This window comes from Schistocerca cancellata, chromosome 4 (genome assembly GCF_023864275.1).
Source record: "Schistocerca cancellata isolate TAMUIC-IGC-003103 chromosome 4, iqSchCanc2.1, whole genome shotgun sequence".
Lineage (NCBI taxonomy): Eukaryota > Metazoa > Arthropoda > Insecta > Orthoptera > Acrididae > Schistocerca > Schistocerca cancellata.
This window is the reverse complement of record NC_064629.1, coordinates 251,686,093-251,712,443: the sequence shown is the minus strand read 5'-3', so window position 1 is coordinate 251,712,443 and position 26,351 is coordinate 251,686,093. Positions and strand designations below refer to the sequence as shown.

General features: G+C 40.6%; 1 long non-coding RNA gene across 2 annotated transcripts in view; it reads right to left on the bottom strand.

The window, feature by feature from the left end:
- Positions 1–8,155, bottom strand: part of LOC126183532 (uncharacterized) — a 72,479-nt gene extending 64,324 nt beyond the window's left edge. Inside the window, exons 1-3 of one of the 2 annotated variants that reach the window (XR_007536764.1) lie at positions 8,006–8,155; positions 4,967–5,065; positions 3,234–3,325 (exon numbers count right to left, since the gene is read on the bottom strand). This is a non-coding gene — a long non-coding RNA (uncharacterized LOC126183532). Of the gene's footprint in view, positions 1–3,233; positions 3,326–4,966; positions 5,066–7,792; positions 7,923–8,005 lie in introns of those variants that run through there. The other variant, XR_007536765.1, reaches the window with a different exon arrangement.
- Positions 8,156–26,351: the final 18,196 nt, after the last annotated feature.

Genomic DNA, 26,351 nt, shown 5'->3' with positions numbered 1-26,351 from the left:
ATGACTATTTTGTATTGTGCTCTTGGAGCTATATTATTAATTCACAGTAATAAACAGGGAGTGTGGGGAGGTAGAGTATGGTTAAAGCAGTTTGATTGGACTGGCTGTGATCTAGTTGGGTAAGGGAGAAGCCTACTGGTTTGAATCTAGGTGTTGATTTTGAAAATCCATTACATACACCTTAACAGAAGATTTTTCATGTAAATTTGAAAGATATTGTTACTAAGTTATACAGCTATGAAGATATGAGTTAAATGTGTGTTTCATAATGAGGTCATCATGTGCACAGCACAAGCTCAGACTAAGCAAGGATATTAACAGCTTCCTTTCTAAAAGAAGGATTTTCGCATTTAATCAAGTTTTAGGGAACACTGTCACATAGGAGGAGACATGGGTTTCTCACATGATCCAAGAGGGTAAACGTCAATGAACAACATGGCGTCACATGACAGTACCAGTTGTCAATCAACGGTATGGCATCATATGACAGTACCAGTTAAAGTCAACATCGTCAACAAGGAGATAACCGAGCGGGGTGGCGCAGTGGTTAGACACTGGACTCGCATTCGGGAGGACGACGGTTCAATCCCGCGTCCGGCCATCCTGATTTAGGTTTTCCGTGATTTCCCTAAATCACTCCACGCAAATGCCGGGATGGTTCCTCTGAAAGGGCACGGCCGACTTCCTTCCCTAATCCAATGAGACCGATGACCACGCTGTCTGGTCTCCTACCCCAAACCAACCAACCAACCAACCAACCAACCAACGAGATAACCTCAACATGCACGGTTATGGCAATCATGTTTTGGGATACACAATGAGCCTTGTTGGTTGAGTTTATGCAGCAAGGGACAACAATAAATGCTGCTGCTTACAGACTAAACTTCAACACGCAATACAGTGACTTGGTCTTCTGACTTCTCTAGTTTTGTTGCTGCACGACAATGCCAGACCCCATTCTGCCATTCACATCCAAGATCTAGTCAGATCTTTAGGATTGAAACAGATTGTCCACCCACCGTACAGTCCACAACTGGGCTGAGTTATTTTCATTTGTTCCACTATCTAAATGAGTTTCACGGTGGCAAGTGCTTCACAACAGATGAGGTGAAAGAAGCAGTTAGAGACTGGTAATCCTCACATGCTTCTGATGTCTGACTTAGGGATACAAAAGCTTGTAGAATATTATGACAAATTTTTTATTTCACATGCAAACTGTCAGAATACAAAAACATGAGGAATTAAAAAAATAGTTTTTTGAAAAATCTGTGATGCTTAATGTTTTATAAGAGAACAGACCTTACTTTCTGAATAACTCTTTCCTTATCAGAGCGTAAAAATCAGAAATAAGAAAAATAATTTTAAGCTCAAGCTTTGTTTAAAAAAAAAAAAAAAACACACACACAGTTCATCTCATCAGATCTAGGTATTACTTTTTAAAGAGATATCTACTGATAAAATGAATGTATAGAAAATTTTGAGTGAAAAGTATGAGAAGGCAAACACATGGTACAAATCAAAGAGAAAACAAGGGAATGCAAGAGACAAAAAATCAATATTTATATCATGTGAAACAGTTTTACCTAGTGCATCTTATGTTAAAACGACTTACGGGAATGCAGCCAAGTGTTGTCCTATGTTAGAGGATCAAAAACCAAAGGATGAAGGAAGTAGTATGTTTGTTACAAATCTATAAGTTATCACAAAACAAAACGTAGTGCCAAAAAAATTGAAAGCTGTGAGTTCCCAAGAGACAGTTAATAGCTCACAATCACCATAGATCCAAAAAGCTTGCAAAGAAGAACAGGTCCATGACAATTGTCCTATTCTTCTAATATTTTAAGCTCTACAGTATACAAATACTTTTATCATATTCAACAACAAAAAAATGTGGCAACAGTATCTAAATAAAATTTTAAATTATAACTTTCTCCTTAAAGTTACCAGTGTCACGCAGTTAATGATGAAAACTGAAAGGTGTGTTCCAAAATGAAATGTTCTAGGTCATCCACACACTGAAGACTACAAAACCACTCACAGTGGGGAAAAGTTTTTTGGGAAAAAGAACTCCATACTCATTGTGCTCTTTCTCCCACATTCATAGTTTCTTGGAAAAGTATATTAAGAAACCTATTCATCTACACAAAATTTAAAAAAAAAATGCTTTTATGACAGTTAAATTTCCTGTTAAGAGCCAGGTCATAAAGGATGAAAGTAGAAAATGCATATTTACTTGTTTAGTAATGCACAAAATGCTAAACATTCTTTCCTCATACCACAATATGGAATTTTTCCTTGAGTTAATGTTACAGGATTATAATAAAATTTCATTTATTGACTGCTCAATGTGTTTTCAATAATGAGAACACCAATGAACGGGTACTATTCCAATTTCTAATGCAGACTTCTATCTTCATTAACACAGTTTCTGCTACACTGTGTTCCTGACCGACAATGACACTGCGAAATTCCACCATATTCTAACAAACAAGTATGACTATCACGTTTTCTTGACACAGTATTTTGCAGTGGAATACCAAATGTCTTTATTATACTCCACGTGTCGTATGTACTGACATTAAAGCCTTCATGAGGATCAAGTACTAAATACTGCTTGTGTCATACTGACAGTCTGATCCTTTGTTATGTTAGTCTTGCCCATATAAAGAACTACTGCTGTACAAATTTTACTGCACTTTATATATTATCCATTATTAAGGCTGTGGATTTTTTTGGTGGGAAAACATATATTTCACAATACATTACATTTCAAATGCCAAGTGATAGGTAAGATAATGATAAATTTCTCCACAGAATCGGCGAAGAAAGTAACATGATATACACTGACACGAAGAAGGGACAGGACGATAGGGCATGTTTGAAGGTATCAAGGAATAGCTTGCATGGTACTAGAGGTAGCTGTAGAGGGTAAAAACTGGAGATGAAGACAGATTATGATACATTCAACAAATAATTGAGTATGAAGGTTTCACGTGTTACTGTGAGATGGAGAGTTGGCATACGAGACGAATTTGTGGTAGGCTGCATCCAACCAGTCAGGAGACAGATGACTTTTTTTTTTTAATGATAAGTCTTCTTTTGTAATTTATATGAGGGAGCACAAATTAAGTTTCTATTAACCCTTTTTTTCTATCATTTTTAATGTTTATTATTTAACTTTTTCCCTTTTCTGAAGCAATGACACAATAAATGTTCTTCAGAGTTACACTTACTTTGAGTTCACCGGATCATATTCACTAGTTCACTTGCCGTCCGTCTGAAGACACAATGAACAGTTCAGTTTTCTAGTCATTCCTTTGGCCTCCTGTACACCAAAAAATTACATTAAAAGTTGTATAGAAAAGGAAACTTATTACAGACATAAGCTGTGTGTTCCCACAATGCATTGATAGACTCTTGTGATGAAAGAGTGAATGCCTCCTTAGGTGGTTAAGAAAAAGTTCACAAATGAAGTACTGTACATAATGTACAAGGGTCATTCAGTAAGTAAAGCCCCACTTTTTAAGCCATTAATACACATAGACAAATGTCCTTGTTGGTGCTTCACATTTCATTTCATGTTTTTTTCCGCAAGCCGGTGAAGTTTCGAACCGTTCTGGTAGATGGCAGTGCCGTAGCACAGCATCAAAATGGCGTGTACATTACAAGCAGCGTGCTGTTATTGAATTCTTGTGTGCAGAAAAAGAAACTGTTGCGAACATCCATAAATGTTTGTGTGCAGTGTATGGCGATGCTGCAGTTGATAGTAGTACAGTTGAGCGATGGGTGAATAAAATTACAGCCTCCGGAAATGCAGAAACAGAGCTCCATCATCAGCCATGCTCGGGACATTCTGTCACAGTCACTGCTACAGACATGCTGAATCGTGCAGATGCCATTATTCATGCCAACCGGCGCATCACAACTCAACAACTGGCACTACAGTTGCCAGTCAACATTGGAAGCGCATCTGCAATTATCAAGACTCTGATATTCAAAGAGGTGCTCACGATGGGTTCCACGAATGCTCACAGCGGACCGCAAGGTTCAAAGAAAGGCCATTTCATCTGAATTGTTGGAGTGCTTCAAGACTGAAGGAGAGGCCTTTCTGTCACCGATCGTTATGGGGGAAGAAAGCGGGGTGCACCACTTTGTGCTGGAAATAAAATTGCAGTGCATGTAGTGACATCCTCATTCACCACAAAAGAAGAGATTCAAGACAACCCCCTCTGCCAGAAAAGTCATGGTGACAGTCTTCTGGGATTGTGATGGCATCATTCTCATGAGGATGCCAAGAGGGTCAACCATCAATTCAGAGGCATACATGAAGACTCTGAATACACTCATGAACCATTTCCAACGTGTTCGATCGCACAAGGATCCAGCATTAATCTTGCTCCAACATGATAATGCACACCCACACTCAAGTCTCAGAACCTGGGAACACATCGCCAAATTGGGTTGGACATCACTGCCTCATCCACCCCACAGTCCAGACCTGGCGCCCTTGGACTTCAATCTCTTTGAGCCACTTGAAGTTTCTCTATGGGGAACACACTTTGAAGAAGACCGTCATTCAGTGAAAACATGGCTACGCCTACACGACTAGAGTTTTTACCAGAAGGGAATACGTGCTCTTCCACAACATTGGTGAACGGCCATAGAACGTGATTGAAACTACGTAGAAACATAAGACATGGACAAGACATGATGTATATTGTCATCAAATTCTGATTTAACAAAAAATAAGATCTGAGGAAAAAATGTGGGTCCTTGCTTATTGTACAACCCTCGTACATATTTTGAAAATTCTACCAACAGTGCACAATTTAATGAACCTAGATTGTAGTCTATCATTATGAGATAACAAGGCTAAGTATTTTGATCTTTACCTTCTTTTATAATAGCTTGATAATGGCTGATAATTGTGACAAAAAGACTAAAAAAGAAATTTATTGCCACTTACTGCTGAATCTGCCTTTTCATAGTACATTCTTGGAACTACAGAAACTGAAAGGTTTCTGCTTTTTGCAGCACCTCGAGCATCACTGGTGTCATTTTCGACCTGGAAACAAGTTTCTCCTCATTCAACTGATTTCATCACATAAAGACAAAGGTGATTAATATCAACTGTATGACAGATGAAATAGCCACACTCAATAAACACTGCAAAAATTATGGTCTAACCAATAAAAGCGAAATACAATACCAGTGAAACTGTCAAGAGTTTAATACTGAAGTGAAGAGAGACAGCAATGAAAAGTAAAGGATGGGCAAAGAGAGAAAAAGGAAATTACAGCATAAAGAAACAAATACAGTACCTGTTAACAGTTAGGCCTATAACAATAGTGATTACACACTTTTTTTAATAAACTGATCTGAATCCACAGATTAAAAGTGGAAACAGAAAATAAAGAGGAAGAGAAGTGAAGAATGACACAGAGCAACTTAAGTGTATAGGTAGATCAACTGGGCAAGGTTTTTTTTGTATTCCTTTTCTGATTTCTTAGTCTTGTAATCATTCAGCCATACCACTTAGTTTCTGTTATTCCATCTTCTTTCCTCTCTCCTTGTCTCTCAACCCAATCATTTGTTTTACTGCCAGTAGCCTTTACTCGATAGTTCTCCATAGAGTTGTCCAACCAAATTTATTACGTGTCACATCATTCCAGTATACCTGCACTAAGGTTGTCACTATCAGCTTCTTTCTTTTTGTTTGTGGTTTTAGGGCGCAAAACTTCTATGGTCATTAGCGCCCAAAGCAGCTTCTTTCTGTAGCATGTTATACACAAAATTCAAATGTTTTTATTAAATTTCCCCATGTCAATGAAATATAGAGGTTTATGAAAAGCCTTTTCTAAGAAACACTGCATTCCATGCAACACTGCAACTTAGTCTTAAGATGACCACTGACTGATCGACACTGGTTATGTCGATTGTGAATGTCAGTCAGTTGATCTCCATGACAGTGTATCACTTTTTTCAGAAAGAAGTATATGAAATGTGGTTCTACAGAAGAATGCTGCAGATTAGGTGGGTAGACTGAACAATTAATGAGACAGTAGTAAATCAAATTGGGGAGAAAAGTAATTTATGGTACAACTTGAGTAAAAGAGGGGGGGGGGGGGGTCCGAGTAGAGACATCATTACACATAAAGGAATTGTCAATTTGGTAATGAAGGAAAGTGCAGGGTATAAAAATTGTTGAGGGGGAGTGAGATTTGACTGATGTCAGCAGATCCAGATTGATGTAGACTGCAACATTGCTGCAGAGATGATGTGGAATGCATGAGATAGATCAGTGTGGAGAGGTGCATCAAACCAGTCTCCAGACTGACTAGAATGAAGGTCCCTATCAAATTTACCTCTGGCTCAAAAAGTAGGTGCCCACTGGAAACTGAGCTGTTAAGCATTATTTAATGTTATATAAGTGATAACCGAATTAAAAGTGAACATATTTCCACAGATATAATTTATGCTGAAAAGTATATTGTGGAATCAAATAAAACACAGCCACAAGATAGTGAGCATTTTGTGAGACACCATTTCATAACCATGCTCTGTTATTGGCCTATTTGGTGAGTAGGGAGGCTATGCAAGAGGTGCCGTATGTTAGCTAAGGAACAGCTGTTATACTGTTGACTACATGGTGTATTGCTGGAAAGAAAGAGTCCACAGTGAGCTGGAGGAGTAACATCACTTTCCATTTCACAGGGTTTCCCAGACAGTCACCAGTACTACTTAAGAAAAGAATATCTAGCAGCTGCTGATAAAATGTTACCCTTCCTTTTCAGTGCTTACATTTCACAAAATGCACCACTTCAACACACAGACTGAAGCAAGAACTTCAACAAAGTACTATAGAATAGGTGTACTGCAGTTGGTGCCCTTTATAAGTTAACCTTAATTTCATACAAAAACCACACTTGCTGCCAATTTTCTTAAATTTTTTGATGTCCAATGTGTAGCAGTAAGCTCCAGCATTTGTATCATGTCACCATATCAGGTAACTGGCATGGCAACAAAGGCCACCATTGGTATCACTGACTCCCACTAAGTCCAGGATACTCTTGGTAGCCACCCCAAGAAAGTTTACATTGAAACAACATCCATAAATCAACACAGTATTCTTCTGGAAATGCTGACCACATCGCCAGCATAGTGTAACACACACTGCTTCTTTCTTAGATGAATCTGTCATGTTGGCAAGCTGATGTATACACACCACTGCCTTGTGGCTGAAATCCCCTACGTGAAATGCATTTCAAGGAAATTAAATGTAGCCAAAATTACAACTGCTTCAAAGAACCAGACAACATATGAATGGGATAGGCATTGTCAGACATTTGCCCCACATCTATAAAACTAAAAACATATTTATTTCTTATAAACATTACTGTTCTAATAACCACTTTTAAATTTGACTATGTAATTAGGCACGGCTAACGCGAGCTCATGCAAGATAAACATTAATAATACTACCTAGATGTGTGTTCATAATTAGGAGAACGTATAAAATCGCTTTGAAGAACAAATTTTGGATCTCATAAGATATTTTAAGTTCCTATTACTAATTTACTTCTTATGGGAAAAATGAATTACGCAGTTACATCTGTATGAAAACGTGCTCTTCAACTGCGAACCATTCAGCATACTGAGCAAAGAATGAATGAATTTCGAAATTAACAGGAACGTAACGAGGGCTCCTTACGTTCTCCTTTTAAAACAATCAGAAAACCTGATGTTCATCTACTTCCTATTTATTACCGAAGGCCTATATTCATTATCTAACCTTTCTTCTACAATGTACTTGCAAAGACAGATTCTCAAAACAATGTTTCCTCACAACACAAATGAAACAATTTCCGTTTGAATATTTTCTTCTTCACAGAAATATTTCCGAAACACTGCTCCTTTCTAATACTAAAACTTGTCCACACGTACACCCCATCGATTCACGACACAATAATGAATAAATATACCAAGACTATACGACTGTACTTACAGCAGTTCATATTTTTGGCAACCTTGAGCGTCGTTAAATCATTCAGGACATTTTTTTTATTTAAACGCAAAGGTAAACAAATATCGCAGAGATTACATTTAGAACAGGAGGCAGTGCAACCAACGGACTGAAATGCAGTTACCGGTAGTTTTGTAGAATTACCCGTTTATGAGATAGGAAGTAATTATCAGTCTTCTCCGTAATTAATAAATAAAAGCCACTAATATTGTCAGCTTTATGTATGCACGTATGCTCTGCCGTCTGCCTCTTCCGTTATCTTTGTATCAGTCTTACGTCGTTGCCTAGGTCGTTCCTCAAAAGAAATTACTTTTCTCCTCCCTCGTAAGTCCATCCGCTTATATTCGTCGACCCCTTTTTTTAATTTCTAAAAATCAGTATGTCACCCTATACACCTACTTTTCTTCGTCATGCATTTTTTCTGTCAATGGAAACACTCAGTTTTGAGCTGGTTTTCAGTTTATACAATCGAGAATCACAAATTACCCTTCTCGTAGGTCAGGTATGGGCTGCACTTTACTCTTGGCATTTTTTATAGCACCACCCCAACAGACCACTTTTACAAACCTCATAGTAATTTCTTACAAGTTTCGTACAGAGTAGGTTTAGATAGACAGGTGGGAAGGGGGGAGGTAGTGCGGTCACTGTTACTTTCATGCTTTATATTCATACTATCTGAGGCAGAATTTTGGAATTTTGTGTTTTTGCAGAGGCAAGAAGGCAAATAATATCAGACCGACATCTTCACTACTGACTCATCTGGGGCAACAGGGAACACAAATCCGAAGCCATTCTTCTGCAGATATGTAACTTATACTTCCCCTTTCGCAACTGCAAACCTGAGTTGGCCAACATAATATTTAAAAGTCTTCTTGGCGGCAAAATAAACCACAAAAATCGTCTGGTCTCACTTTATCAACTGTCAACGTTTGGAAGGTTTATCATTATCACTTTCAGAACGTCCATCATCCTCAGGTTCCAGTGCTGTTGGTATCATCACCGATTTTGTTTTTTGCAGAAATCTTCAATTCCTTCATGCTCTGGGTCAAGACTGTTGGTCCCATTTTACCTACCACTGCTGCTTACAATTCGTCTTTGATTAGATTACTAGTGTAAACTGCAGATTTGTATTGCTTTGATCTTACATATCGCCTCATACCTTTTGACTACAGTCTGCAGTAGTTGATATTTCTGTCAAGTTTGCACCTGCAGTGGGAGGTGAAGCACCATGCAAAACTGCAGATTCCACAGAAGAATGTGTAGCACAGCTTGACATAGATCCTGCTGGCTGCTAAGTTACTTCTAATGGCCTACGACTTTCTTCAGTGTATGCCAACCTATTAAATGACCTCAATCCAGGCACCTTGAAGCCTGATGTGATATTTTTTGGTGAAAGGAATGTATAAATGCTACCCAACAAAACATACTAATCTCTGAAATAGTGACTGGGTGACTTGACTGCAGTGTCACCCAGTTGAACATTGCTATTCTTAGGTATACAACCGAAACATTATGATATTTAGTGACTGCATTCTGTGAAAGTAGTGCAGTGCGAATGTCAGAAGAGTGATTCTGGTATCCCTGACAATATTGGTAACATAACTGGTAATGTGACTTTCAGGGGTGTCCGGAAGTATGAGCTTGGTAGGCGATTATCTTTTGACAACACATCTGCTTAGCTGGGCCCTACTCCTCTTTTTGAACAAAACGTCTTTTTCTCGTCTCTGAACTTTTTCTCTGTCACTATTAGCCGTGTCAGGTTTGAGGACATTTGTCCTTACCTTACACAATATAGATATTTTACTTAAAATCATTTAGAAATGCAAAATTATTAAGGATGGCCTCTGTTCTAAATCAAGACTGGGGTAACACTGGACACTGTCAACACTTGCTTCAGAGGATCATTTTGAATATGAAACCAAATTGTAGTGAGTGTATTTTATTTAGATGAAAAGTTACACAAAGAAAAGACAGGCCACAGTTTGTATATTCATAAATCAGAACTTATATTATTCTCAATACTAACCTTTTGGACTAATCTTGGAATTTGTATACCACAAAAATTGGTAACGAAAGGACTGAAATCGTAATAACTGGACTGGTTCCAAATTTTGTATAATTGTTTACTACACCCTGAGGAACTAACAGCATGAACAGACACATATTTCAAAGATTATTTCATCAAAATTATGCTGTATCCACTCTTCCCTAGATGCATTTTATTTACTGGTCTGCATGTACTTAGTAAGACAACAGAACTGCGTGTCATGTCATAATTATTACAGATATTGAGATTTCATACACTAAAGTGTACAGAGATTTCAATTTAGCTTTATATTAATGTTCACTCTAAGAGGATAAGCATTTAGTAATCAAGACTGACTTCAGTTTCACTTTGAATAAATTCCCTTTGTGAGACCTTACAGAGCTTTGTGGTCCATTACACTGTGTTAGGCTATTAATGCATGATATATGGTCTGTTGATTTTAGTTTGGTTCTTTGTCTATGGCAGAAGCCTTTGTTTCTTGTATTATAGACACACATATCAGAGAACTAGGTTGCTTTGTTTTGATGTGCCACAAAAATTGTTATATGTAAAGATACACTGAGTAGACTGAGGTATTTATGAAGTACAAAGATTTCCCAGAAGGAGTCTCTGCACCTTATTCCAGGGGTAATACTGATTGTCTTTTCTGCAGGATAATATTCTGTTCAGATATATTTCAGGAGCACAGCCCCTTTTCTAGCCCATAATTGTAATAATGTGTGCAAAAATTGTCCCATAATAGATTGTTGATAAGGGCTGATTAGAAACTACTTTTGATAGCTGACTGGTTAGAGATAGGGAACTACTGATTTTATTACATATAAAATTGGAATGATTAACCATCTTAGACTTTCGTTTAGGTAAATACCTAGAAATCTACAGTCTTCTGCTTTTACTGTTTCAATTCCACCTTTATTATTGACAGAGGTTTGGTGTGGATTTGCAAGTTTAAATGGCAATAACTGTGGTTTGCTGATATTAACCTCCAGCTAATGGTCCTGGAAAAAAGTAGTTATTTCTTCTAGTCCCTCTGTGGCAACCAGTGTTAACTCATCGTTTTGTATGCAAAAAATGACAGTGAGTTATTTTTATAGGTTACTAACTGAGAGACGAGATGTTGCTTTATATCATTTGTGTATACACAAAAGAGAGAAGGGCCCAAAATCGAGCCCTGGGGTACACCTTGTGTAAGTTATCAAACACAGTTTTCTCGAATTCCTTCACAAAAGGAGATGAAGTAAATATTCCACAATTCGAGTCACGCATAACTGCCAACATAAGTAACTTAGAACTTGATATTCTCGTTATAGCAAAGCAGCTTAAAGCACATAACAAAGCCAAGTCTTCTGATCCACATATCATACAAAATAGGTTACTTTCAGAGTATGTTGATACAATAGCCCCATACTTAGCAATCATATAAGCAGCACCAAAGGATTGGAAAGTTGCACAGATCGCACCACATCTCAAGGAAGGAAATAACAGTAATTCGATGAATCACAGACCCATATCACTAATGTCGTTTTGCTTTGCACTACGATTTTGGAGCGTGTACTGTACTGGAATATTATGAATTACCTCAGGGAAATGGATCTGTTCACACACGGTCATCACAGATTCAGAAAATATTTTTCTTCTCAAAACAAGTAGCTCTTTATTCACATGAAATAATGAGTGCTATCGACAGGGGCTCTCAAACTGATTCCACATTTCTAGATTTCCAGAAGGTGTTTGTCATCATTCCTCACAAGAGACTTCTAATTTTCTCTCAGAAGGGTCAGAGTACATAGTAATCGACGGAATATCATTGAGTAAAACAGGACTGATTTCCAGCGTTCCCAAAGGAAGTCTTAAAGGCCCTCTGCTGTTCCTAATCTGGATAAACGATTTAGGAGGCAATCCGAGTAGTCCTCTAGGATTGTTTGCAGATGATGCTGTCATTTGCCATCTTGTAAAGTAATCAGATGATCAAAATCGACTGTGGAGTGATAGACAAGATATCTGTATGGCTCGAAAACCGGCAATTGACTCTAAATAACGAAAAATGTTTATAAATCCACATGATTACTAAAAGGAATCCCCTAAATTTCGGTTGTACGGCAAAGCACACAAATCTAAAGGCTGTGAATTCAGATGAGTACTTACGGATTACAATTACGAACAACTTAAAATGGAATGATCACATAGATAATGTCATGGAGAAGGGAAACAAAGACTTGTGTGAATCAATATTTTAACAGAGACTGTTAAGTCAGCTTAACTAAAAATATCTGTTAGATTTCAGTTTTGGCAACACTTGGTCACAACAGTCAAGTTTAGGCATTTTGCGTATGATAAATTTATTAAGAGTGCATAAAAGTGTTTCATTCAGAAAGTTGTTAATTCTGTACATATTAGCTGTCCCAGTTTACTGCATTGTATTAACTAGTCTTCGACTATCTCCTGACAAATGATCAGGGTAGTAAGTATTATATTTAAATGTTTAATGTTTTTATGCCATACTTTCTGACATGTTCCACACCCACGAGAATCATCTCATTTTTTGGTTCTATGGAACGAAAACTGAATCTAATCTAATCTAATCTATTGGCAAAACAATTAGAAGACAGAACACATCTACTAAAGGGACTGCCTGCACTAGACTTTTTCGTCATCTGCTAGAGCATTGTTGTGCTGTATGGTATCCTTGCCAGATAGGATTGATGGAGGACACTGAAAAAGTTCGTTTAGTATTGCCGCAAAATAGGGAAGATAAGCGAGGTGGGATGGCGATCATTATACATTTCTCATTGTGGCGAGGTTTTTTCACGAAATTTTAACCAGCATCTTCCTCTGCCGCCAATATCCATAGGGGGAAATGATCATCGCAATAAAACAAGACAAAACAGTGCTTATACAGAAAGATTTAAGTGTTCGTTTTCCTTCAGATGCTGTTAGAGAATGGAATGGTACAAAAATGGTCTGAAGGTGGTTCGATGGACCTTCTGCCAGGCACTCAAGTGTGAACTTCAGAATAGTAATGCAAATGTAGATGTCGATGTTGACTGTTTCATATCTGCACTGGAAATTTATGACCTGATCATTGATTTTGAAAGTTAGCTTTGTACACTGCTTGGAGTTAACTAGATAAGCTGTCAGCATTTGAATAGATATGGCATTTATGTCGTGAACCTCAAGTTTACTGAAGAGTAACTCTTGGTTTACCGAGTCCGGGGCTCTAGTGAAGTCTAGAAACATGAGTACTGTTTGCATATCTTGATCAAAGACATCATACACATTATAAAGAAGTTCTGTAGTTGCTGTGGCAGTGCTGTCATCCTTTTTGAGGTTATGCTGTGTCTGTCAGCAATTTACTTTTCGAGAAATTGTGTCAGCAATACAGCTTCAAACACTTTGCTGAAGATGTGCATTAATAATATCAGCCTGAAGTCTGAATCCTCTTCCTTGTACTGTTTTTTAGGCAGTGGTTTAACTGTGTTCCATTTCAATACGTTTGGAATGTTGTGTTCTCTGGTACTACAGCTAATTGGGTAACTAACAGTTGTTACTTTAACTATTTTTTATTACTTTATTTAACCACAACACTACAGAAACCATCCCAACCTGATGAGTATTGTTTCGTTATTATCGTACCTATTTCCTGTTCACTCACTCCTTTGAATTCAAAAGGTGGCTCTTCAGTGAAGCAGAGCTTTACCTTATCACTTACGTTTGGGGGATAAATTGGACTGGCAGCTGCTGATATAAAGTATTTATTAAAACATTGCAGACTTCATTGGAATCTTTAATTTTCGTTATACAACTGTTGTTTCACATGGACAGGGAATTCCTATCGTGAATGTTATAAATATGGGGAATTCATATTATGCGATGGCTTATCACGGTAAATGACAGCAAACGAAAGAGTGAAACTGCATGGTTTACAGCCAGAGTGTTCAACAACATTTGAAGGTCAGATCGTTGTCAACAGTGTCCAATGTCTGGGTTTGGGATTTAGCACAGTGTGTATAACAGTAACTAATTCATCATATAGCCGAAATACAGTACATTCTTACATTTCACAAGATGCAAAACTTTACAATTTCTACATTAACTGGTACAGTAATTATCAATATTGTCACAAGCTTAATATGTTATCAACATCTAAGCGGACTTTACAAAAAAAAAAAAAAATCTGAATGTCGATGATTAGCTAGAATAACGTGTTTTATTCTGCCTCTCATGAATATTTTTGCTCAATTTCAAACATAACTAGATACCTCTCAAAACCATATTTTCTTTTCTGTGTGTCACTGTGGCTTTGAATCCAAAGCTTTTCGTAATTCCTTAAACATCAAATGTCTGTAACTGCTTCCATTCATGATTGCTAGGATGGCATGTATGTAGCAAATAAGCTTCACATTATGTTTTTGGGGTCCATATTGGTTGTTTTGGAAAAAGTCATTTTGTTCCAGGTTGTATTTTGTGCTTTAGAATTATGTTATGGGTAAATGTGAAGACGATATTTCTGTGACTCAGTTGTTACCTCTTGTTGATGTATGTGACCTGTAAATTTTCCAACTGCTGGGAGTAATTCATTGCTCAAGAGCTCTATAATAAATTATGGTAAAGAATGGAACAAATTCATTTGTAAATTCTATACATTGTTTTCAAAAGACCGCGTCAGGCATTGGCATCTTGTTTAGTTGTGGAGATTTTACTTGCTTTTCAACACCATTAGTAAGTACCGATGTTCACATTTGCAATGTTAATTACAAGGTGTGTCTGGGAAGAATCATCATTAGCTACAACAAACTTTTGACATCAATTGTAGAAGTGTTTGAAACTGTTGGAAAATGCTTTTTGTAGAATAGCTGGAAGTACTGTGGTCACCCATTGATGGGTACATGCAGTGTCTGCATGCTCAGCTTTCTCTCTGAGTGCAAGGTGACTGTTCTTCAACACACTCATTTTCTAGATTTGGCTACAGCAGATTTCTTTTTGTGTCCCAGCTTTAATTAGCCCTGAAAGGCTAGTGAACTTCCACAAGAAGCATTTGCCGACAGTTTCCTAAGGTTTTATAACCAGTGTCAGAAGTGTGTTGCAGCTAACTGTGATTATTTTTAAGGCTAGTGAAAATCTGTTTGTAACCTTTGTTTCAGTTATTTTCTGAGACAATTCACTGAATTTTTAAGACTCACTGTAAATGATAAATGATTACAATGTTCCATTATTTCCTTTTGTGAATGAACGTCAGAGTATAGCCGGCCGTTGTAGCCGAGCGGTTATAGGCACTTCAGTCCGAAACCGAATCAGATTCGAATCCTGCCTCGGGCATAGATGTGTGTGATGTCCTTGGGTTAGTTAGGTTTAAGTAGTTCTAAGTCTAGGGGACTGATGGCCTCAGATGTTAAGTTCCGTAGTGCTCAGAGCCACTTGAACTATTAGAGTATAAGATGTAACATTACCAGCATTCATTTTGCTTTTTATCTTATTATGAAGCATCTGGACACTACTTTTTGGACAGTGTTAGAATCCCTCCAAAGACCATAGGAAATTTTTATTGCACTGAGGATATGGCTATGACTACATTTTACTCTTGTAGTTATTGAAGAGTCGCATGTTACTCTTCTGGTTTCAGTGACCATCTCTCTGCAAATGTTTCCCAAGAGATTGGCTCTGTAAGTGACCAATAAGTCTAATATAATTCCATCATGGCGACACTACATGACCATCTATTCCATACAATTTTCATACGAAGATTTTTGAACGGTTTGACGAGAAATTATATTGTATTCACTACTTAAGAATTTGTTTTCTCAAACTGTTTTGGTGTGTGTAAATTCTCATCCAACTATTATGGAATAATTCCTGGCTGGCCGGAGTGGCCGTGCGGTTCTAGGCGCTACAGTCTGGAGCCGAGCGACCGCTACGGTCGCAGGTTCGAATCCTGCCTCGGGCATGGATGTGTGTAATGTCCTTAGGTTAGTTAGGTTTAATTAGTTCTAAGTTCTAGGCGACTGATGACCTCAGAAGTTAAGTCGCATAGTGCTCAGAGCCATTTGAACCATTTGAATAATTCCTGAAACCTTGCCACTCTCCTGTAGTGTAGTAGCTTCTCTTCTTGGTGATCACTTAGTCATGCAAGCTTCAGAACAAATATGTTGGTTACTGGCTATAGCCAGCTTTCTGCATTGCGTATAATACGAACTTTACCAATTTCTTATCTAGCTTCAGACGTCCTTGAAAATAATTCTAAAGGATCTCTAATACGCTAATATTTTCACTGGATGAAAATTTATTAGGATCTGATCACTACTTTGAATCCATCATCAGTTGGGTTTGTCTTAAACCAGTGGATAAATGCCAAACTGAAACGAAAACCTTTGCACATGTTTCATTTTTTGTACGCTGTCTTCAGACTGATGTGTAATGCATTGGTGATTCGTTTAGAACAATACTGGATGCGTGAGCTGCCTCCGTGGCTGCCCGCAGGCACCATGGGCGTATGTATCGCTGTGCAGGCATTATGCGCATGCAGCTCGCATTCTCTTACTCGCTAACAGGGCCGAAGACTACTGTTAAAGGATGATCGACAGGTGACGCTCAAGTTGTAGTCACAAGAGTTTTCTTTGAATTGTCGTAATTATTACGGTGCGACAGTGCAATGAATAATTATGACACAACGTAATATGTGCATAGTATCTGCGGCCTTGAAGGCCAACCTTACACAAAAGTGCCATCGAATGAATAAGTAATAGTAGTTATCTTACACTCCTGGAAATGGAAAAAAGAACACATTGACACCGGTGTGTCAGACCCACCATACTTGCTCCGGACACTGCGAGAGGGCTGTACAAGCAATGATCACACGCACGGCACAGCGGACACACCAGGAACCGCGGTGTTGGCCGTCGAATGGCGCTAGCTGCGCAGCATTTGTGCACCGCCGCCGTCAGTGTCAGCCAGTTTGCCGTGGCATACGGAGCTCCATCGCAGTCTTTAACACTGGTAGCATGCCGCGACAGCGTGGACGTGAACCGTATGTGCAGTTGACGGACTTTGAGCGAGGGCGTATAGTGGGCATGCGGGAGGCCGGGTGGACGTACCGCCGAATTGCTCAACACGTGGGGCTTGAGGTCTCCACAGTACATCGATGTTGTCGCCAGTGGTCGGCGGAAGGTGCACGTGCCCGTCGACCTGGGACCGGACCGCAGCGACGCACGGATGCACGCCAAGACCGTAGGATCCTACGCAGTGCTGTAGGGGACCGCACCGCCACTTCCCAGCAAATTAGGGACACTGTTGCTCCTGGGGTATCGGCGAGGACCATTCGCAACCGTCTCCATGAAGCTGAGCTACGGTCCCGCACACCGTTAGGCCGTCTTCCGCTCACGCCCCAACATCGTGCAGCCCGCCTCCAGTGGTGTCGCGACAGGCGTGAATGGAGGGACGAATGGAGATGTGTCGTCTTCAGCGATGAGAGTCGCTTCTGCCTTGGTGCCAATGATGGTCGTATGCGTGTTTGGCGCCGTGCAGGTGAGCGCCACAATCAGGACTGCATACGACCGAGGCACACAGGGCCAACACCCGGCATCATGGTGTGGGGAGCGATCTCCTACACTGGCCGTACACCACTGGTGATCGTCGAGGGGACACTGAATAGTGCACGGTACATCGAAACCGTCATCGAACCCATCGTTCTACCATTCCTAGACCGGCAAGGGAACTTGCTGTTCCAACAGGACAATGCACGTCCGCATGTATCCCGTGCCACCCAACGTGCTCTAGAAGGTGTAAGTCAACTACCCTGGCCAGCAAGATCTCCGGATCTGTCCCCCATTGAGCATGTTTGGGACTGGATGAAGCGTCGTCTCACACGTCTGCACGTCCAGCACGAACGCTGGTCCAACTGAGGCGCCAGGTGGAAATGGCATGGCAAGCCGTTCCACAGGACTACATCCAGCATCTCTACGATCGTCTCCATGGGAGAATAGCAGCCTGCATTGCTGCGAAAGGAGGATATACACTGTACTAGTGCCGACATTGTGCATGCTCTGTTGCCTGTGTCTATGTGCCTGTGGTTCTGTCAGTGTGATCATGTGATGTATCTGACCCCAGGAATGTGTCAATAAAGTTTCCCCTTCCTGGGACAATGAATTCACGGTGTTCTTATTTCAATTTCCAGGAGTGTATAACAATTCTGTTGCGAAGAAAAGCAAATGAGTTTACCCTGGTCTGCATGATTCTACCTACCAACTCGTCACATAAGACTATGCATATAAGTTATTAGGTTATAAAATAGCCGTGTTATTTTCCCTCGTTTGTCAGAGAGTGACGTGTTATTTCTGGTCTTTCCCCTCTGTGACCACCTCATACTTAATGTACCACTTTCTTCTACGTTCGAAAAACTAAGAGCACGTTCGTAAGTTCAGACGACAGAAAAGTGGTTCAACGTCTGCTGCTTGATAGGGGCACAACAAAGTGACAAAGAAATAAAGAAAGAATAAGCTTTTCACTGTTTAATGCCATACTGGGAACTTAAATGTGGCAAAGCAGTAAACTGCATATGTTGACAGCACTGACAAGCGGTACAAACCGTTGCAAATCCTGACCTTCAGTTTAGTACAGGAAAAGAGGGGGGCATACAGGGATCAACAAAAAGAGAGTAAAACATCACTCCGACTTAAGTTCTTCGTCACAAATATAACACAGGCCTAAAATAATGACTGAAGAACGCAACATGTAACCTTACTGAGAAGTGTGGAGTTCTGAGCTGATCTGTTACTTATGAAAAACAAAGAATCATTTATTTCCATCACTCTACTATTGTCCTTGAATGTTTTTCACTAGCATCTAAATGTTTGAAGAGAGATGACTGGTTATCAGAAGCAGTGCTCCAGTCACATGAAAGTTAGTAAGTACTCTTGAGATTCGATTTTGTTAATTTCATTGTTGAAAAAACACTTCCACACAAATATGTGATTTGAAGGAACTGCAGATTCGAGCAGCGTTCGAAACAACTGCGGAAACTGTTCTTGGCAGAAGTTCTTGTAAAACATTTCAATATTTTCTGCAATGCGAAACCTCTACGTAAGCACACGACTGGACTGAAAGTCAGTGAGCTCCAACCGAATTTCAGAAGGTGCACTTTCAACGTCCATTGCTGAAGGAATTACAATAACACTAAAAGTGTCAAATCGATTTTAATCACTAAATCTACTATTAATTTTTTTAAACAAAGCCTGTAGGACAATGACAAATTCATCTAAATGTCCACTCAGTGCCATTTTCAGTAATTATTTCATTTATAACTGACGCAACATTCGAAAAGTGCACAAACGACCTTTCTAAAAGTTGTTTTATCCACAACAGCATATTCCTTCTAAACCCAAACCGGTGTCATTTACATCGATAATTAGTTTGCGTCTACTTTGCAAAGCTGTACTCACAACATTTTTGTTTTGTAAGGTCAGTTAGAAATGCAAGATGTAATATACACTGGTGGCAATTACACTCTTTTACTGGCATTCTTTTCATGTGCATGAATGGTACTATGTCTTCACGGAAGTCGAAAAAAAAAGTTCTAAAACAGTACCTCGACATAACCAGCGTGCTTCGTAAAAATACGGCACATCGACATACACCCCAGCTCTGCCAGTCAGCGTTTAAACTGCCGATGTCCCAAACCGTGCGATCTTAGTTTACATCTACATCATACTCCGCAAACCACCTAATGGTGTGTGTCGGGGGGTACTTTCGGTACCACTATCTGGTCCCTCCAGCCCTGTTCCACTCGCGAATAGTGCGAGGGAAGAATGATTGTCAATAAGCCTCTGTACTGGCTCTAATTTCTCGAATTTTCTCCTCGTGGTCAATACGCGAGATGTATTTGGGGGGAAGTAATATGTTGTCCGACTCCTCCTGAAAAGTGCTGTCCCGAAATTTCAATAGTAAGTCTCTCTGTGATGCACAACGCCTCTCTTGTAACGTCCGCCAGTGAAGTTTGTTGAGCGTCTCCGCAACGCTCTCTCGCCAGCTAAACGATCCCGTGATGAAACACGCTGCTCTTCGTTGGATCTTCTCTATCTCCTCTAACAGTCCTGCCTGATAAGGATCCCACATAGATGAACAATACTCAAGAATCTGGCGAAAAAGTGCCTTATAAGCCACTTCTTTCGTGGATGAGTTACATTTCGTTAAGATTCTTCCGATGACTCTGAGTCTGGTGTCTGATTTTCCCACTCTCTGTTCTATGTGGTTGACCCACTTAAGGTCGCTCTGAATATTTACGCCTAGATATTTTACGGCATACGCTGTCTCCAGCTGTTTTTCATCAACACTTTAGCTTTACAGTAGTGGATTTCTTTTCCTATGTATGTGCAGTATGTTACATTTATTTACTTGTAAAGGTCAACTGCCAGAGCCTGCACCAGTCATCAATTCTCTACAGGTCGTTCTGAAAATTCTTACTATCTTCTGGGGTTGCTACTTTGGTATAGACAACAGCATCAACTGCGAATAGCCTTAAAGAGCATCCGACGCTTTCTACTAGATCATTTATATATACTGTAAACAGCAACGGTCCTATCACACTTCCCTGTGCTACTCCGGATATTACCTTTACATCTGTCGATTTTGTTCCTTTAAGAGCGAAGTGTTGAGTTGTGTCTGCTATAAAGTCTTGAATTCAATCGCAAGTCTGCTGCGATACTCCGTAAGCTCTTATTTTTTTCACTAAACGGCATTGCGGGAAGGTGTCAAATGCCTTACTGAAATCAAGGAACAAAGCACCAGCCTGAGCGCCGTTGCCCACTGCGCTGTGGATCTCATGGAGGAACAGAGCGAGCTGAGTTTCGCAGAATCTCTGTTTGCGGAATCCATGTTGATTTTTATAGAGGAGATGTTCACTTTCCAAAAACGTCATAATTCTTGAGCATAAAACATGTTCCACAATTTTACAACAGATTGACGTCAACAATGTAGGTCTATCATTGTGTCTATCTGTCTTACGACCTTTCTTAAAAACAGCAATGACCTGCGCTTTTTTCCAGTCATTAAGTACCTTTAGTTGCTCAAGTGATCGACGATAAATTACTGCTAGAAGGGGAGCAAGCTCTTTCGCATAATCTTTATAAAATATTATAAATATCTCGTCTGGTCCTGACGCCTTTCCACTACTAATGATTGTAGCTGCTTCTCAATTCCGCGATCAGTTATCTCAATATCTGCCATTTCGACGTTCGTACGATTATTGAAAAGAGGGACAGTGTTACGATCTTCCGCATCGAAACAACTTCGGAAGACAGAATTCAGTATTTCGTCATTCTCTCTGTTATCTTCCGTTTCGGTGCCGGCGTGGTCGCTGAGAGAATGAATAGATGATTTTGACCCGCTTACTGATTTTACATACGACCAAAATCTCTTAGGGTTTTTACTCAGGTCGCTTGACAACGTCTTACTTTCAAAATCATTGAACGCTTCTCTCATTGCTCTCCTTACGCTCACTTTCCCTTCGTTCAGATTTTGTTCGCAACCTAGGTTTTTGCTTCTCTTGAATCTGAAATGAAGTGCTCTTTCTTTACGTCGTTATTTTCTAACACGGCTATCAAACTATGGTGGATCTTTCCCATCCCTTAAAAGCTTACTCGTAACATATTTGTCTAGGGAATATTGAACGATGCCTTTTAATTTTTGCCACTTTTTCTCCACATTTTCGTCGTCATCACCGAATATTTGATGCTGACTGCTGAGATATTCTGAAATTTGTATCCTGTCTCCCTCGCTGAGCAAATACACTACTGGCCATTAAAATTGCTACACCAAGAAGAAATGCAGATGATAAACGGGTATTCATTGGACAAATATATTATGCTAGAACTGACATGTGATTACATTTTCACGCAATTTGGGTGCATAGATCCTGAGAAATCAGTACCCAGCACAACCACCTCTGGCCGTAATAACGGCCTTGATACGCCTGGGCATTGAGTCAGAGCTTGGATGGAATGTATAGGTACAGCTGCCCATGCAGCTACAACACGATACCACAGTCCATCAAGAGTAGTGACGGGCGTATTGTGACGAGCCAGTTGCTCGGCCACCATTCACCAGACGTTTTCAGTTGGTGAGAGATCTGGAGAATGTGCTGGCCAGGCCAGCAGTCGAACATTTTCTGTATCCAGAAAGGCCCGTACGGGACCTGCAACATGCGGTCGTGCATTATATTGCTGAAATGTAGGTTTTCGCAGGGACCGAATGAAGGGTAGAGCCACCTGAAATGTAACTTCCACTGTTCAAAGTGCCGTCAATGCGAACAAAAAGTGACCGAGACGTGTAACCAATGGCACCCCATACCATCACGCCGGATGATACGCCAGTATGGAGATAACGAATACACGCTTCCAATTTGCGTTCACCGAGGTGTCGCCAAACACGGATACGACCATCATGATGCTGTAAACAGAACCTGGATTCATCCGAAAAAATGACGTTTTGCCATTCGTGCACCCAGGTTCGTCGTTGAGTACACCATCGCTGGCGCTCCTGTCTGTGATGCAGCGTCAAGGGTAACCGCAGCCATGGTCTCCGAGCTGATAGTCCATGCTGCTGCAAACGTCGTCGAACTGTTCGTGCAGATGGTTGTTGTCTTACAAACGTCCCCATCTGTTGGCTCAGGGATCGAGACGTGGCTGCACGATCCGTTACAGCCATGCGGATAGGATGCCTGTCATATCGACTGCTAGTGATACGAGGCCGTTGGGATCCAGCACGGCGTTCCGTATTACCGTCATGAACCCACCGATTCCATATTCTGCTAACAGTCATAGGATCTCGACCAACGCGAGCAGCAATGTCTGGATACGATAAACCGCAATCGCGATAGGCTACGATCCGATCTTTATCAAAGTCAGAAACGTGATGGTACGCATTTCTCCTCCTTACACGAGGCATCACAACAACGTTTCACCAGGAAACTATGGTCAACTGCTGTTTGTGTATGAGAAATCGGTTGGAAACTTTCCTCATGTCAGCACGTTGTAGGTGTCGCCACCGGCGCCAACCTTGTGTGAATGCTCTGAAAAACTAATCATTTGCATATCACAGCATCTTCTTCCTGGCGGTTAAATTTCGCGTCTGTAGCACGTCATCTTCGTCGTGTAGCAATTTTAATGGCCAGTAGTGTATATCTCCCTACCTTTCTTAATATTCCTTGCAGGGCCCGTCACCATAGGTGCTGCCACAGCCTTATGATCACCTAAAGCTTCATCTACGTTAACTGATTCGATAAGTTCGGGTCTGTTTGTTGCCAGGAGGTCTAGAACGTTACCCTCACGAGTTGGTTCTCTGACCACTTGCTCAAGGTAATTTTCGGACAAGAGATTCAGGAGAATGCCACACAAACACCTGTCTCTGGCACCAGTTTTGATGGCATAACACTCCTAATCCCCTATTACAACGGCATATCAAGAAAATTACTAATGGTATTCTACAAGTTCTGTCTGTAGCGCTCTACAACTACAGATCCTGACCCAGGTGGTCTATAAAAGCACCCGATCAGCATTTGTGAGCGTTCTTTGATACTCAATTTCACGCAGATTAATTCAAATTCAGAATCCGTGATAACCTCGCTAGATTTTATCGAATTTTTTACTGCAATAAATACACCGCCACCATTGGTGACTAACCTATCCTTACGATAAACATTCCACTCTGAACTTAGGATTTCGTTGTCTTTGACGTCTGGTTTCAACCAGCTCTCTGTTCCCAATACTGTCTGTGCATGATAACCTTCAGTAAGCGATACTAGTTCTGGGACCTTTTCTTGGATGCTCCTACAGTTTAAAATCATCTTAACCTTTTCTATCTCTGACCTGCGAAGATCAGGATTCTCTGAAGTCATTGTGGCTGATTTAAGAGGCAAATCGTCTTTGATCTCAAGGGAGGTGTTCTCTAACATAAAAAAGCCTCATGCGCACGCCACACGTACTCTGCTACCCTAAGTAGCCGCTTCCTGCGTGTAGTGCACGCCTGACCTATTACGGGGAACCCTACAGTTCTGCACCCTATAGCGGAGGTCGAGAAATTCACATCTGATACCGTCGCAGAATCGTCTGAGCCTCTGGTTTAGACCTTCAACTCTGCTCCAAACCAGAGGACCCTGGGTACCATAGTACAAATAGACAGCTTAGCCTGCACCTCGCGTACGTTGCTAGTTGCCTTCACCAAATCAGTCAGCGGCCGAAAGGAGCCGAGGATGGCCTCAGAACCCAAGCGACAGGCGTCACTAATGCCGACATGTGCCACTACATGTAGCCGGTTGCACCCAGTGTGCTCGACAGCCGCCGGCAGGGCCTCCTCCACATCACGGATGAGACCTCCAGGCAAACATACCTAGTGCACACTGGAATTCTTTCTCGCCTTGCCTGCTGTCTCCCTGAGGTGCTCCATTACTCGCCTAACGTTGGAGCTCTCAATGACTAACATACCCACCCTCTGTACTTGTCTGGACTGGGCAGGAAAATCGATCGCTGGCCCAACAGGAGAGGCATTCCGTGCTGGTTCAGAGTTATCATCAATACTTGGTAGCACCTCGTACCTGTTGCTGAAACGTAGGGAGCCTGCCGCACGGCCTGCTCACTTTTTCACCTTCCGCCCAGTGACACGCGAACCTACGACTGTCTGCTACCCACTCTGCTGTGAGGACGGCCCTGTCATATGTTGCGCATCAGAAGCCGCAGCGACGACCGGGTCACCAGGGGATTCCAGTGGCACCAAAGGCGTCGCCCCGACGACACCGCAACTTCGAGCATTAGCTAGAAGTTTGTCGATGGCAGCCAACGCAGCTTCCAGCTGTTTACGAGCAGCAGGCAACTATCCTTGTGTGCGCTCACAACAAGCACAGTCCCCGGCCATATCGTACTGTGTATAAAACACGTATAAGGTCTCAAATGGCGCTACTGAGTTTGAAATGTATACAAAATATACCAAAGGAGAATGAAGTAACCCTAAAAGTTGCCGTGCAGATTTCTCACTGTACTCTGAGACCGCAAGCTATTAAACAGAAATAAATTTTTTACTTCTGCCAGTACCTCGTCTCCTACTTTCCAAACTTTACAGAAGCTCTTCTGCGAACCTTGCAGAACTAGCACTCCTGAAAGAAAGGGTATTGCAGAGACATGGCTTAGCCACCTTTACTTCTGCCAGTGCCTCGTCTCCTACACAAGGATATTCACAATACTTACGCAAAAACAAAATTTACGACTAATTTTCTAACCACTAGTCTACACACTAAAATACACAGGTATAGTTCACTTCTTTGTAGAAGAACATGAAAAAAAAAAACAAAGACTAAATGAATTTACTGTTTAGCTGATGAGTGCTGCTGCTGCTGCGCGTTCTCTCAGCTCGGCGGCTGCCACTGCACTGTTTTTTCAAGTTTTGTCAATAGATTAACGCTGCAGAGGACACATTGTATCGCTGGTGCCCTCTGATGAATGTTAACTTCTTTCACCTTTTTCTTATCAAATCAACGACACTAGACTTTTGATCAATAATTGCAACAATAATGTTTCCTAAGGAAGAAAATATGTCATCAGACATAGTTGTATCTTGCACTGGCACTAAATCGACGAGTTCCTCCATCAATTTCAACTCAGCGTCAACACTTATCACAAATACAGCAAGTACATCCGTACATTCTTCCAAAGCCAAAGAGAAAATAACCGAATCTTTACTCTTATCTTTCAGTTTCATTTTCACATCGTTTACCGTTTCTTCGATGCGCCGTCTGCGAATTGTTCTCCGTGAAATAGAAACTGTTTCGAAAAGGGCCGCTGGACAAGATCGTTGCGGCAGCAAGAAAACACTCTGTAACAGATTCTTCAGCTCTTCCGTTCAGCGCTGTTTTGGCTATTTTAAGAGCTGTATGATACCTCGCTCTCAATGCGTCGTCATTGTGGATGACATGGTTCTCTTCCTTAAAAACGTTAAGAAGAAGAGGTAAAATCGAGGGCAAAACCACATAATGCGTTATAAAGAATAATAAGATTTTCAAGTAATGAATAACTCTCTCTTCTGTTTTAGCTCGAGGAGTTTGGTCTTGCTTTCCTCAGTATCCAAATCGATCGTGAATTTCTCGTGAATAAGTTGAAAACGTCGCTTCACATCGTACTTCTTCCGCACCGATAAAATACCATACAAAACAGACACTGAGGGCTGGTTTGTGTTTCAATTAAAAATGTAAACTACTTCTCACTGTGGGTTAAGGCGTAGGAATTCGACCGGTTTTTGTTTTGTGTA